Source organism: Bombus fervidus, chromosome 7 (assembly GCF_041682495.2).
Source record: "Bombus fervidus isolate BK054 chromosome 7, iyBomFerv1, whole genome shotgun sequence".
NCBI classification, from domain to species: Eukaryota; Metazoa; Arthropoda; class Insecta; order Hymenoptera; family Apidae; genus Bombus; species Bombus fervidus.
This window is the reverse complement of record NC_091523.1, coordinates 2,011,105-2,025,312: the sequence shown is the minus strand read 5'-3', so window position 1 is coordinate 2,025,312 and position 14,208 is coordinate 2,011,105. Positions and strand designations below refer to the sequence as shown.

At 40.4% G+C, this 14,208-nt stretch overlaps 1 protein-coding gene and 1 long non-coding RNA gene across 3 annotated transcripts in view; one reads left to right on the top strand and one right to left on the bottom strand.

Annotated features, from left to right (window-relative positions):
* Positions 1-14,208, bottom strand: part of Tfap-2 (transcription factor AP-2) — a 197,300-nt gene that overhangs the window by 142,652 nt on the left and 40,440 nt on the right. The window lies entirely within an intron of this gene.
* On the top strand, positions 546-874 carry LOC139989265 (uncharacterized). Its single transcript, XR_011800299.1, has 2 exons — positions 546-660; positions 816-874. It is a non-coding gene; the product is annotated as an uncharacterized lncRNA (long non-coding RNA).

Here is a 14,208-nt window from a genome sequence, read left to right as displayed (position 1 = left end):
CGTGAATCAAAATATCAGCGGAGCATACTAATTTTATACCTCGTTTAATGTCTGTTACGTAAACTGTGCGTTTTAAAAAAGATACTTGTTGTTTCTTCCTTTTTTCGTGACAAAAATTTAATCATTTTGACCAACGAATTATTAACAAATCTGCAGTTTTAAGTTAAGTTGTTAGTTTAAATGAGTTGTAATAATGAGACAATCGAGCAAAGTAAATGCGGTTTCCGGAGAACGAGAGCTTCGATGTTTAAGAACCGCTATAGTTGTCAAAGCTATACGTTTCAAAGCGATGAAAATACCATATACACATAATAAATCGAATAATTAGCATAACCGTATAATTTCTTTCTTTAACTTTACGAATATTCGAATAATCAATGAATTGCTCCTAGTTGAGCTCTATGTGCTAAAAGACTGAAAATGAAAAATATGTTATCTATCCGCAATCCCACTTACAGTAAGAAGATCAAACCAAAGAATAGTAAAATAACGAGTCACCTAAGCTTCGTAATCTTAAAATTCAGCCTTGAACTTTGCGCAGAACGATTAACCGTTTGAGTTCCAGGGGTCTTTGAAAAAGCAGGGTCGAAAAATCCCGAACAGCGCGATAGCGCTTGTCCTAATCGATTGTGAAAAGAAACAAGCGGCGCAATAGCGCTCGTCATATTTGTTATTTTTATGAAATACATCTATATTATTATATATGCATATTATTAGTTTATAAATATTTCAAGTTTTGTTCAATAAAAATTATTCAGAAGATAACAATGAAATACAAAATACCGTCAGTCGTCCGTAGCATTCAAATGTACTAGGACTTTTCGACACAAAATCTAAACAACGCGATCGCGCTGCTTGGAACTCAAACGGTTAAACTTGTTGCATACTATAATCCATTATTTCTAATATCATAATTAAAAAGAATGAAAAACCTATTATATATTTTAAATTCACCAAGAGAAGATATCAAAAGCGTAAATATAACACAAATAACTGCACACTACCATATCTCTCAAAAACATACAAAACGTTCTAAAATCGTTAGATATCGCTCAAGGACCAAACACTCGCGAAAATTTATTTGCTCGCGACAGTATCCTGTACCTATGTAATATGCAGAAACGAGCAAAGTTCTATCTTCTAATCGTGTGCAATCGGAGTCCTTGCGTTTTGTCAGGTTTTCGCGCGGAAACGAGACGCTGGGTAAGTAAACGTATTTATCCGGGCAAATTGCGCAATTCACCCTAATCCGAGTAGTATGCATACGAAGGTGTCCACGTGGCAAAAGGCCGAGCACGTCCACTTCCGGCGCGCGTGTCGCTGCATCCATCGAAATCCAGCGCGCGTTAGCGCCGGCTCGGCAAGATTGATGCGACCGGTGTCAGCAACATAATTGAATGAGTAGCCCGTTGGTGCCTGTGTCGGCGCTCATAGTGAACGCCGCCGCTGTCCTCGCTCTTAATTTCGCCGCTCGCGGGTACGCGGACGGGCCACCACCTAAACCTTCGATTAATTACCAGCGAACACCTGGGACGTACGACCGGGGTCGATGCTGGAATTGGCCTTGAGCATTCCACCATCGATTCGCCCCACACGTTTCCCCTACCATCCCTTCGAACGATTCTCCACCTTTAATCGAGCGCTTTCCTCGTAGGATGAGTTCCGTTCTATATGTGGGGCAACGTGTCGGGGGAAATTTTTTTTATTCAAATCACGAGATACGTTCATCGGACGAGGATTGAAAGAAATGCCGATAGAGTGCGATTTTAAGCGATTAGAAACCGCAGGGCTACTGTTAATGAATGACGAACAGTCGACGGGATGTTAAAAAATGTTTACGTTTAAAAGCCTGGGAGTTGAAAAATTGAGCAATGATCACTTGCTAATAAGCTTTTTTTTGTGAATTTGAAAATGAATTCTACCGATATCGGCAATTTTAAAGGATAATTGCTTCAAGCAATTAATAATCTGGCGTTTTATGTGTTTTTGTAAAAAAAAAAAAAAAATTGTCAAATGTATAGTCCCATCCATAATTTAATTTCATTCTGTAATCCCCATACTAAAATTTGAAAGTGTCTGAAGATTTATCCACATGGTTGTATACATACATGATATTGCACTCTCGTCTTTTATGCCTCAACATAATCGAAAAAATCTTCTAGAGCCATAAGAAGGGTGGAATATATTGATCTTCAATCTCCATTTCAAACCACCCCTTCTAAAAATTCTTTTACTCTCTATTAAATACACCAACATAAACTACCCCTATCACTGGAAAATACGCTTTGAAACACTTCGAATCCTGTTTGGTGCATTGGCCTATATCCAAGAGAAAGCGTCCACTTTCACATGCATAAAAACTGGGAAACTATTCCGGCGGCCGAAGGTTCGCGGACACCTTGAGCGCAATGAGTTTGTCGAAGCTCGAAAAGGGAGAAAAAAACGTTTAAGAAATGTATACACGTCGGCATATGAATATCACGAGCGTCCGTATTGTGGACGGCCACCGTGATCCCGCGCACGGAGGATTAAAAAAGTAGAAGAGGAGGAGGACAGTTTTCTTTGATGCGACTCGTGACCTACAATCTTAGAAGGGACACTATTTTTAGGTCCCATAAAAAGCATCGTCGCATAGAGCCGTTTGAAACGCAGCGTTGTCTGTGCGGCTCATTTCACTCGCCCTTTAACATTTCTCTCTTTTTAACGAGCAGCGCATATTCAGGGTAAGGAACGTGGCGGCCGTAGACGCCTCAACCTCGCTTTCACGTCAGCGACAAACATCTGAACTGGCGTGTTTCTTCCTCCTGCGTTTGGAGGGTCGTCGTCGCGTGATCGAAGACATTTACGTTAAATTTACAACTACATGATAATTATCGTCACGTTTGGTCAATAAACATGTGACACGCGTTGCACGTTAGTTCCGTTCGCGTTTCGTTACCCCATCTCTATTTGGTCCAGGGTTATCTCCTTCCTGACAGCATAACACTAACTTAATCAAATAAACTTAGTTAAATAAAATTGAAATTAAAGAAATGCTCGCTCTGTTACTGCATCGTGTCACAAGAACGTATAAAATGAAATAATCTGGAAGCAACGGTGTTTGCAGATCTTCAACACCTCGTAACAAGTACGAATAACATTTTCAAAGTTCGAACCATTTAAAATTGGCGAGTCCGTTTATCTTGACGCTGCTTAACCAAAGGAAGCAAGTTTAAAGAGATACATAGTGTGGGAATCTCACGTACGCTGCGGTGGAATGCGCGGAATGGAGGGCACGAGTTGGCTAACCACCCATTAAGGGCAGCCCTAATCTCTAATTATTTAATAAAAATATGTTTACGACGTGGCATACCGTACGCCCCTTTCGATGTTTTCTTCTACCTTTTAGTTCGCCCCCCGAAAGCGAAGCGGCAGAAGAAGAGGATTTTAAAGGGTCGAAGGTCGATCCGACTCGCCGACGTAGGTACCACCATCCGAAACGAAACCTACGAGCCTGTACATTCGAGTACGTGCTGAATTTGTGATTTATCACTGCTCAAATTATAACCGTGAGCCCCTGTAAACAGTACACTATCGAACGCCTCCAACCCAAACCCACCTGTACACCGAACCTTTGATGTTAACGCGCCTTTTTAGTACCCGAACTTTTGAACTCAGAGTGCGATCGACGCTAATTGAACCTAACGTTTTAATTGTTTAATCGTTCATCAAGCATTAAACATCGTAATACTTGAAAAGCTTGCGTCCTGATGATTGTGAAATATTCGAAAACTATCGAAATTTTTAACGAATGATAATAAGAATAATTTATAATCTTTAAATGAAAAGTTTTCTAAAGGCGGTACAGAACAATTGGCAATAACTGAAATTAATTAATTTGACTGTTAATTAAAGTCTTATACCTTATTATCTTATACCAAAGTCTTATACCAAAAATTGTGAATTTTTTTCGATTTATCGGTTGAAATAAAATTGAATACATCGAAATTATAAGTATTATGAGTCTTTTTGCAAAAGATTTCACCATTATCCTTAAACAACACCTCTGTCAAATCCATTATTCGAATCAATTTCACTCAGTTTGTCAGCTTTTCAAAGTATCCCAATAAATCGATCAAACAAACTTACTTCCAATCCCTCTTGTCCTATTGATGGCAACGGTTCAATGAAGTAATCGGGATGCGTATCGAATTTTTGGTCAGGACCCCGAATAGAATCGAATCAAGACAATTCGTGGTTGAGCCTTTTGCTCGAACTATGTAGCTGTGGATTTTGATTTGTACTATACTTGGACGATTCAGGACGAATCTTGAAGGCCTTTCGCGGACGAGATCGATACAGACAAGGCCGGACTAAAGCAAACAAACGGCACAAAGGCTGGACCGATATTAGAGCCGTTCACGATTCACGTAGTTACATACACGCGAAGACTGGAAGATAACCCGTAGGAGGAATCAATGTACACACGGCACCTTGATCTGTTTGAACAGAAGAGCACAGGTCGCTTCAATTCGGCTACGCGGTGGTCCGTGATGAGACAAATTCGACCTCGTCGCTTTCGTTCCATTTACTTCTTCACGGAAAATAAATGGTCCACACGAGAGAAAGAAAGGTTCATGGTGAGGATAGTTTGATTTATTTTCTATCAATATTTGTAACGATGCGTGTTCTATGGGCTAACATGGCTTCGTGAGTTTCTTTTTATTTGTTTTTAGCATTAGGAATTTAGCTTTTGGGATATTTCAAAGATACTGATTCTCGTAACATTATACAGCTGGTTATAAAACTTCGCAGATTTATCGGATATTTCTCGAAAGCTTGTGTCTTTGAAGACTATGAGACTTATCGTGTTCTTTTTTCTATGGTCTTGAATTGCAAGAAGTGTTGCGTTTTAAAAAATGAACTTCAGGTCTTTTGCACAATTCACATTATTAAGTAGATTTCTTAAGTGCCGCGACCTATCTTCTACATCAAGACTATTAAGTACGAGGGTAAAAGACATTCCGTGTGAACGATACACCTCGACATTAAAGAAACGTAAAACTTTTAAATGGACCGTTTGGAAGAACGCGCGTATCTCGGTATGTCCCTTCGGACGTAATGTTTAAACTTTTACTTTCGCTTAAATCTCTCTGCTTCCGATGCTCGCTTGTCCTCGTGTTTCGCTGTCTGCCACAGCGTATAGAAGAGAATTTCGGTGGAGAGAACTCGCGGTACGAGAAAGCGAGGGAGGGAATACGGCACAGAGAGAAAGATCGGTTGCCTAGCCTCGGAAGAGAACCGAAAACTGTGGTTATACTCTTCAAAAGCCACTAAAAGGGCGCCTACCTGCCAGAACCATTGATTACCGAAACGCTTCCCACACAATCTCACAGACGAAGCAAGTCAAACTTGGTTAAAAAGCGCTAACGGAGCTCACGAGGCACGGTAAGTATATCCTCACGCCACTTAGAGACCACTGTAATTTCCATTAGGGATTTCGCGTAATCGCTTAGAATCCTATACGCGTTCCAGCGAACGGTCCTCGACGAAGCGTTGCTCTCGTCCGAACGAACGCTCTTTACGACGAATCGCGGATTCGGAAAAAGGCAAGAACTTCAGAGGTCGTAACCGATCGTGGCAGGACGCATGGAAGTTTTGTTTCTTTGTCTGCAGCCTTGATCAGTTTCTTTGGAAACGCTCGAATGCTAGAATATCTCTGTTAAGTGGAATCTAGCGCGCTTGCGCGAGTATCTCGTGGGAGAAGAATGTTGGAAAATGGAGAAATTCTTGGAAGCTTGAATTATTTTAATTTCAGGTTGGTTCTTTTAACATATTAAATACAATTGACGAACGTATACGTCATCTTATTGAATATTATATTCGATAATATCCTCTAATATTTGTGTAAATTTCTTCACAATATATGGAAGATAAGTAAAAAATTAATCAATTAAGATGACACCACAATATTCTACTATCGTAATAACGTAAGATTCATCGATCTATTTTCTTTTACAATCTAATTGGCAAATTGCGATGTTAGAACCAGATCAAGGTTTATTGCAACGTGAACGCACGTACGTAAGTTATAAGTACGCAATCTACAATGAAAACAAGACGATATTGGTAAATATAGAAAACTGTTGACTTGCATATTACGAGCAAGTAAAATAAGCAATAATGAATCAAAACAGAGCTCTAGATCTATAAATAACGATTATGTAGCATCGTGGTTGCAATATGAAGAGAAAAAACATCGAGAACTTTTATTGTTCAATAACGCCACGATGAAGAAGGAAACTTCTAGATGTTTTATATAACAAAAAATTATCTTTCTCATATTTCATACGAAATCATTAGAATAAAATTACCATGCATACAATGTTGCAAAATAGATAATATCCTATTGAATAAAAATTATTCTTGAAATAAAGAATATTCAACTGAAAGATTTCTTCTCAAGATAGTTAGAGGAAATGGAAAGTTTCTGGTATTAGAAGTATTTTATAAGAATATTCCAGTTTCTCGACATTTTTTAGAAAATAATTGAGGAGATAGGATTATACCTAAACCCGTCCATGAAGGAAACACCCCGCAGAGACCCCATTAAATACGCTGTAATACATAGTGGTAGCTGTTATGCAGCATGATCTTGAGTGACAAGGGTCGATCGCTGTTTAGAAAAATGATCAGCCTTGTTATTTACCTGCTGTCTATGCCGATCGTTTATCAGAACATTCGTTCCACAATTTTATAGAGATATTATTATAATAATGTAATAATATCGGTTCAAATAACGGTTCAAAGATAATTAATAACAAGTGAAGACGGGGAAGACGGTAGTCAAAGGCAGACGAAACGTTCAAACAATTCACAATTTTATTAGATATCTAGATGTTATAGAAATAGTTTCGAATCAGAGCCTCCAAGTAAACTTGAGGTTATTAAAGTTCTCATATGCGAACGTTACATGCTACGAAGGTTACCACTAACCAAGCTTATTTACAGAGAACTACAATTTCTCTAAGATTAAATTCCGAGACGAAATGATATCAGAAAAAACAATGAGATTGCAAGGCAAAGGAACAAGACGTCATAACAAAAAAAAAAAAAAAAAGAGGTGGCAAAGTTACGCTGCCAATACAAGAAATGGAACTGCAATTCGAGGCTTAAGGTCATCGTTTCCGGCTCGGTTCCAACGAAACTCGCATTTTGCCAGAAATCCGGAGCCGTCTACGTGGGAGGCGTTGAGGGCGGCGTCGCTTCCCTCATCCAAAAGGGGAGGATTTCGCGGAAACACCGAGTCTCGACGGAAGGATTCTCATGAACCAGATTCGCATCCTCTCTCGAGTGCCTCGTTCGCTTTCGCGTTTAACGCGTTTAGTAGATGTATATCCGGTCGGTGAAGAAAGAGATAGCTAAAAAAAGGGGAAGAATGGAAGGGTGGGGAAACCTAGCTAGCTAGAGAAGGAGGCGCCAGGGCGTTCTGGCCGGGGTCAAGTAACCTTTTCATTAGGTAACCCCGTATAGACCGCATCAACCGCGGCCTATAAAGTCCTAAAAGCATTGACGCAACCAGCACCGTGGCCCTTGCGGGACCAAGCGCGCCGAGAGCCTTATTCGACTATATAATTATCACCGTGCCGCGGATAAGGCTAATAATTTGGTGGCGCCACGGAACACTTCGCTGCTTGGAGACACGCGAGCAATAATTATCACCCGCGCCAGATGGACGTGCCAGGCCCTGTTCCGGACCCTCGTTCTTCATCACGTCTCTCCTATCTGCCAGCGGATCTTTAATCGATCCAACATCGATCCGAATCGACGACGCTGCGTAGGCGGATCGTGCTGTCCCTTTGGATCAGACGAGTCTCTACCGGTGTCTTGACCTAACCCTTTAACCACTGTTCTTGTATTTCCATTTAACGTTATTTGCGCTTCCAAGAAAGCTTTGAATTTTCAAGGTTTATTTAATTGATGTAATTTCTTCGTAGAAAGAAATCTTATGTTTGAGATAACAGTGTCAGCGCTGTTTTAACGACCACCAGTTGGATAAAATAACAAGGACTATTTTTATATGGAAATTTAATAACATTCGGTGCCACGATCTTTAGGTTTTATGGAAGATAAAGAAGTTCCTTGGTAAACTCGAAAGGAAATGTTTCTTTCGCAATGCACAAATCAGACATCTAATGTCATCCACGGAGTAACAGTGACCCTTTGATGACCAGTTTATCCGTTTATGCTGCAAACATCTGACTTGTCTCGTTACATGCGTACCACATCGGCATATTACAAAACCACGTATCTATCTCTTTCGAAACGTGTCTTTACAATTTACCGTGATTCATCCCGCTTATAAAAAGGCGACGTTGCACCACCAATCGAAAGACAGACTACCGTCTGTTAACTAGACGATCGATGTTGCCTATTCACCGCACCTGGTCCGATATAAGTGCGAGCTTCGACGAACGATCGCTCGATGACTATAAGTTTTCCGCTGAGTTACTGTCCCCCCCGTTAACAGCACAGTATATTATAATAACAAATTGGATTCCTATATCATAGCGCGGTGGTCAACTGTCTACCGATTATTTCCGAGCTTGTTCAGGCCCGTCGTTTGAGTCATTACGATTTTATCGTGCTCAAGATATACGGCCGGTCGATATGCTTAACAATTTACTAGAGCTATTTAAATGTTTGAAAACACGCAAAAGGTAATTATCACTCGCGCCAGATGGACGAGTTTCGCGCGCTCTGATCACTTGCTTTTCCACCCCGTGAAACGTATCTCATTTCCACCCACGCAAGCAGCCCTCGTTACGTACCGTGGGTACTTATGCTACGAGATTCTATCTGTTTTCACGTCATTATGTGCATCCGGTAATCGTAACGAAGCCCGTTATACGAATACTTAAATCATCCCACGGTAACGGTCGGGGATCGCGTGTGTCATTGGAATTGTATATTTGGCCCCGATCGACTTGTCGAGTTGATAATTTCATAGAATGCGCGCAAGCCTGTAATTTAACCATCTCTAAGCGCATGCAAGATCGGCGATCGAGTGTTCGATTCCCTCTAATCATGAGGAATGCGATCAACAGGTCGGGAAGGTCGCCCACGGAGCTGAGAAAAATTCCGATTGGAAAATTGCGCAACATTGTTTGTGGCACATTCCATATATCGTATGTATCAAGGTAGAATATAAGAAGGAACACAGATGAGGAGAGACGAGAACTACATCCTGTACACTTGATATCGAGTGGTATACGTTTGCTACATATATTGTTCTCTTGGGCATATTATGAATATTAATATTGTAATTATTTGCATAAGTCTCCCGTCCTAAATTTATAGAACTGTTTATCATGATTACACAACGGTGTGTAATTTTATAATCAAACTAAAGCTAAATAGATAACCATTCCGTTCATATATGGGATTTAATAAACTATTAGAAAACGATCCAAAAAAGGGATTCATTTTACAGGTGACCTGGCAGTTTCGATTTTGCGAACTATCAAAATTGTGGCTTTTTGAGATTTCTTATTCGATCAAAGCGTACCATCGAACAAAAAAGAAAGCGGGAAAAAAATATTTTGTACACTTTGTGAATAGTATCTAGCGGGGAGCAATATCTGGGATCCGAAGCAGAATATGAAAAAGCGATGGTGGTCGCGAAATTGCCAAACAACGGTTCACAAAGTTGTGCCCGAAAGGCTCGAATATGTGCGTACGATGCGCGTACAGCTCGATCGCAACAAACAATTATTATCAAGCGGATCCAGTCGTGTGACATAGACGCAAGTAGACAGACAGATAGCCAGGCAGACCGACAAGCCCTCAGCCCGAGGGAATCCGATCTGGGAAATCAACTATCTACTAGATTCAATGGCTTCGCGGACCCGCGTACGTGCCACAGACATTTCTACAGAAATTTGATTTACATAGAAGATGCTGGCTTGTAATACGTTCCGCGAATGTTATTCTTAAGAGGGAGGGATGGCTGTTCAGTATTTTCCTGGGAACGAAAGCTTCGATTCCAACTACGTACTCTCATAGTCTGGAAGAGACATCGTGTACTGAGATTTATGGAAGATAACACATAATAGATACATATGCGCATAAAGTTAGTATCAAAAACGTAGAAAAATTATTCTTTATTAATACGGAAGAAGATAACATTCCTAGAAATTCATAATTGCTATCCAACAGCGTAAAATTAGATGAGATATTATAGTGTGTTGAAAAATTCGAACGCAGTAGGTGGGTGAATACTTGTGCGATCGACTGTAGATTACGAACTTTGAACTGCATTTAACTTTTAATAAAATACAAATAATACAGAACCTTTATAGAAATTTAAAAACGCGATCCGCAAGCTTCTACGCGCAGTCTTCGTTCACTTGTCTGATGAAAATGGTCTGTTTTACTATAGACATACGAATCTAGGAAACATCATACTGAGTCGTGAAACTATACTTAAGTCAGTTCCGTTAAGAATACCCATTACCACGACACGCCGAAAACTTGGTCTTGGTCATGATCATCGGCATCTCCATCACTATCATCGTAATCATCCTCATCATCATCAACATGAACGTCATCGTAATTATTGTTATCTAGCTAGCCGTATCTAAAAAATCAAGATACTTATCGGTGTCCCGCGAGGGGCGCGGATCGAAATTTCAGGCGTAGACTCGCGCGTTAAAATTCCTTCTAATTTTCTCTGGAAACGAAGCAAAAGCACGCTGATTTGAATATAACGCCGCGTTTAACTGCTCCTACGTATATGCGCAGATCCGTACAAATTGCCGGATCCTGCACCGGCAAGCCCTAGGGATATGCATAAGGAATGCACGCTCGCCTCATCGGCCCTCCGTAGCGAGCAGAGTAGCGGCAAAGGACGAGAAGCCAGCAGATTGTCGGACGGATGGACGAGCGAGCGGACGGAGGAACGAATGAGCAGAATGCGCGTGCGTGGGCGGAACTCCGGCTTACACGTGTTTCATCGTACAACTCCAAGGCTGGAGAACGAAGGGCAGTCGGCTGTGAGGATAAGCCGGCGAAACGAGCAGCCTGCTCGAGTGCTGCCTCGCGTTAACAGATTTGTAGCCTGCAAATTTCCACCACGCATTTCGATATTGTCCACCACGCATTTCGATATTGTCCACCACGCGTTTCGATATAGCCACCGACCACCGATTGATTCCAATGATCTAGATTAGAATTAGGATTCTTATGGACGAAGTTTCATAGAATTTAAAAATTGATAAAGAGGTGGTACAATTTTAATTAAGTTAATTATAGTTTTAGTAAGTTTGAATATACTAGTAGTTGTACTGTTAAGTTTTATCACCAGTTATTGATAAAACCGACTGTAGAAGAGGGTAGAATCGAAAACAATACAAATCAGAGCGACTAAACCCGAACTATACCTATAAATCAGTTTAATGACCGTCTCGTGTCGCTACCTTTGCTCGACTTTCATTTATAGAAGTCGTTAGCTTTCTATTCATTTATATGTCTCAACCCGTACGTTCTCGATAATAATCTCGATTCCGAAAAAACCATCGTTATTTACGATCATGGTAAATGATTATAAATGACGATATAAACGTATGAACGAAAACTCACCGAGGGAAACTCAACGGTCACTTTCTTTTCTCGATATAACCTAACCTTATCAAACATCCCAATTTTAACCGACTCGAACACACGCTGCTTTTAAATCGAACCACTCGATGAAAGTGATTTACACCCTGTCCCTCGCCTTCCCATCATCATCATTATCCGGAACTACCTAAGAACTATCCAACATCGATCGAGCGGCAAAGCTCTCTCTTTCGTATATCTCTTTTCCTCAAAAACATTCAGCGCTTTTACTCGAACGACTTACCATTCCGGATGATTTATATAGCACTCAAAGCCTAACAGAGAGGAGAAAGAGGAGAGGGAAGAAGAGGAAAAAGAAGAAAGAGGTAATACCTAACAAAAGAGCAAAGTGGAAGATTAGAGGTGATTATCGTGGATCAGGTGCGCTCACATTCGGTCGTAACTCAGCCGGCTGGACGCGTGGGTGGTTTACCTGTGTGTCCAGACGATGAAACAGGAACTTCCTTGTACGTGCACCTATAACGAATTCCGACCGCTTCAACACTTTCCCGATAATCGACCTTGAGATTGTAACACGCGAGCGGATCGATCAGAATGCTACGAAGAGACGGGATAATTGCTTGGAAAGGGCAATCTTAATTGGCGAGGGCTACTAGTTTCTGTTTCGAAAAGAACAAATTTCACGATATATTAATTTCTTTCCCTATTCGGAAACCGACGTTTAATCGACCATCGAGTAATTTCATAACTGAATAAATTGCCTGGAAATTAATCTACCCTCGATCCTTAACAAGGTGATAAGTCATACTTTATTAGGGTATGTGTATTTTAAAACTTTATTTTGTTACAAATAATTGGAAACAATATTTTCCTGGGTTACCCCACGAGCTTCAAAGTATCTGTTATGCGCAGAATGGCGCTTAAAAGTTAAAATAACGAGTCGACTATGAATCTTATCAAATTCATGGTAAACCGTGAATCATAAATTAACTGAGTTCTTGGAAAGACATACCTTCGATTGAAGCAAACATTCATGTCCTACTTTTTAATTGTTTTACAACAAACTTGGGAATAAAACAAAAGACAAACTCGTAAAATAATCTATAACGAACTTCCAAAGCACATGCAACTGCAGTTACCAATCTAAATTTCGACAGATACATATATTTTATCGTAGAAGTGTCTCATATATCAAATGAAATGACATGGAATGTTATTAATTAACGTAAAGAACATAATTAGTGAACCAGAAAACAGCTATAATGCCCTGGGAACGTCTGACGATGATACTACGGATTGATGTAGAACAATCGGATTAAATTATGAATTACGCGACGACCACGCAGATTTCAAGGGAAAAGGATAGGCACAGCTTGGAAGAGTTCTCTGCGGGTCCGGCCATAGAAGATCCAAATCTCTCGCCGATTCTCTCCGCCGTCACGGCGTTGGGGACTGTATCATTTGCTGGATTAGCATAATCACCGGGAACTTTTATTGCGCTGGCCCGCGAAAACGCCACGCTGGTAGCAAATGCGCCGAATGAAATAATGAATAGCACAGTTTCTGGTATTCGATGATTATACGCATCGCGACGGGCAAATTATAGATTTGCGGTTTCGTCTGTTCGTCTTTGCTCCTCGTATCGTCGAACGAACGAACGAGGAAAGACAAAAGAGAGCGGAGGCGGAGGATCCGATGAGAGAAAGACGAGAAATGGAAGACCAGGGGATCACAGTTCGTAGAAGAAAAAGAGAAAACGGCGAAGGAACCAGAGGAAACAGGGGAGAGGACGAAATGTGTATACTTGGAGAATGTAACAAAACGTTTTTGTCTGAAAATTGTAGGTCGACCCGGCCGCGATTCGAGCTTTATGCGTCTGGAAGGAATTTCGCCGTGTTTCGTGTCTCGTTTGGTATTTTCAACAACTCGACGATTTTTGTAGATTGTACGCTTTGGGGGTTGAACTTTACAAGATAGTAGAGGTGTGAAACATTTCTGAGACAAAGCTTAATTCGATTTCTTATGTATAACCCTCGATAATTAGAAACTCCTTTGATGAACGTTTAATCTAAAGACGTTGCTCCTGGCTAAACAGTGGGTTCATATGAAAGTTTCATTTCAACGTCACGCGTCTTGCAATTCCATGAATAGATAGGAAAATCGCATAACGGAGGCAGAAAGGAGAGAATGCAGGCAGCAAGTTTGCGCGTGGAAAGCAGAGAAAAGGGAAAAATGCCGACAAAGATCCGCCACTGCAGGAGGTTGAAACGCAAAAATTACTGCTACCAAGAATTAGTCAAGGACAAAGAAAATCACGTAAAACATGCATGGATCTTTGTAGAACATGTTAATTAAATTATACATAAACATTTGCACGTTCTTTCAATGACACGATGTAAATAAATTAATTTTACTTTAGCGAAACAGTAGAAGCATTCCTGGTAATAAAGTAGAAGGGATTATTTCCCTACCCTTTTCCTGTTCTAATATTTTCGCTTCACTCTAGAAAAATATGTTAAAACCAGAAACGCTTCGTTAATGGAGTCTTAGTGTAGCAAAAAATAGATAGATATTAAATGTTGAATTTGAAACGATAGCAAGTTTATGAAA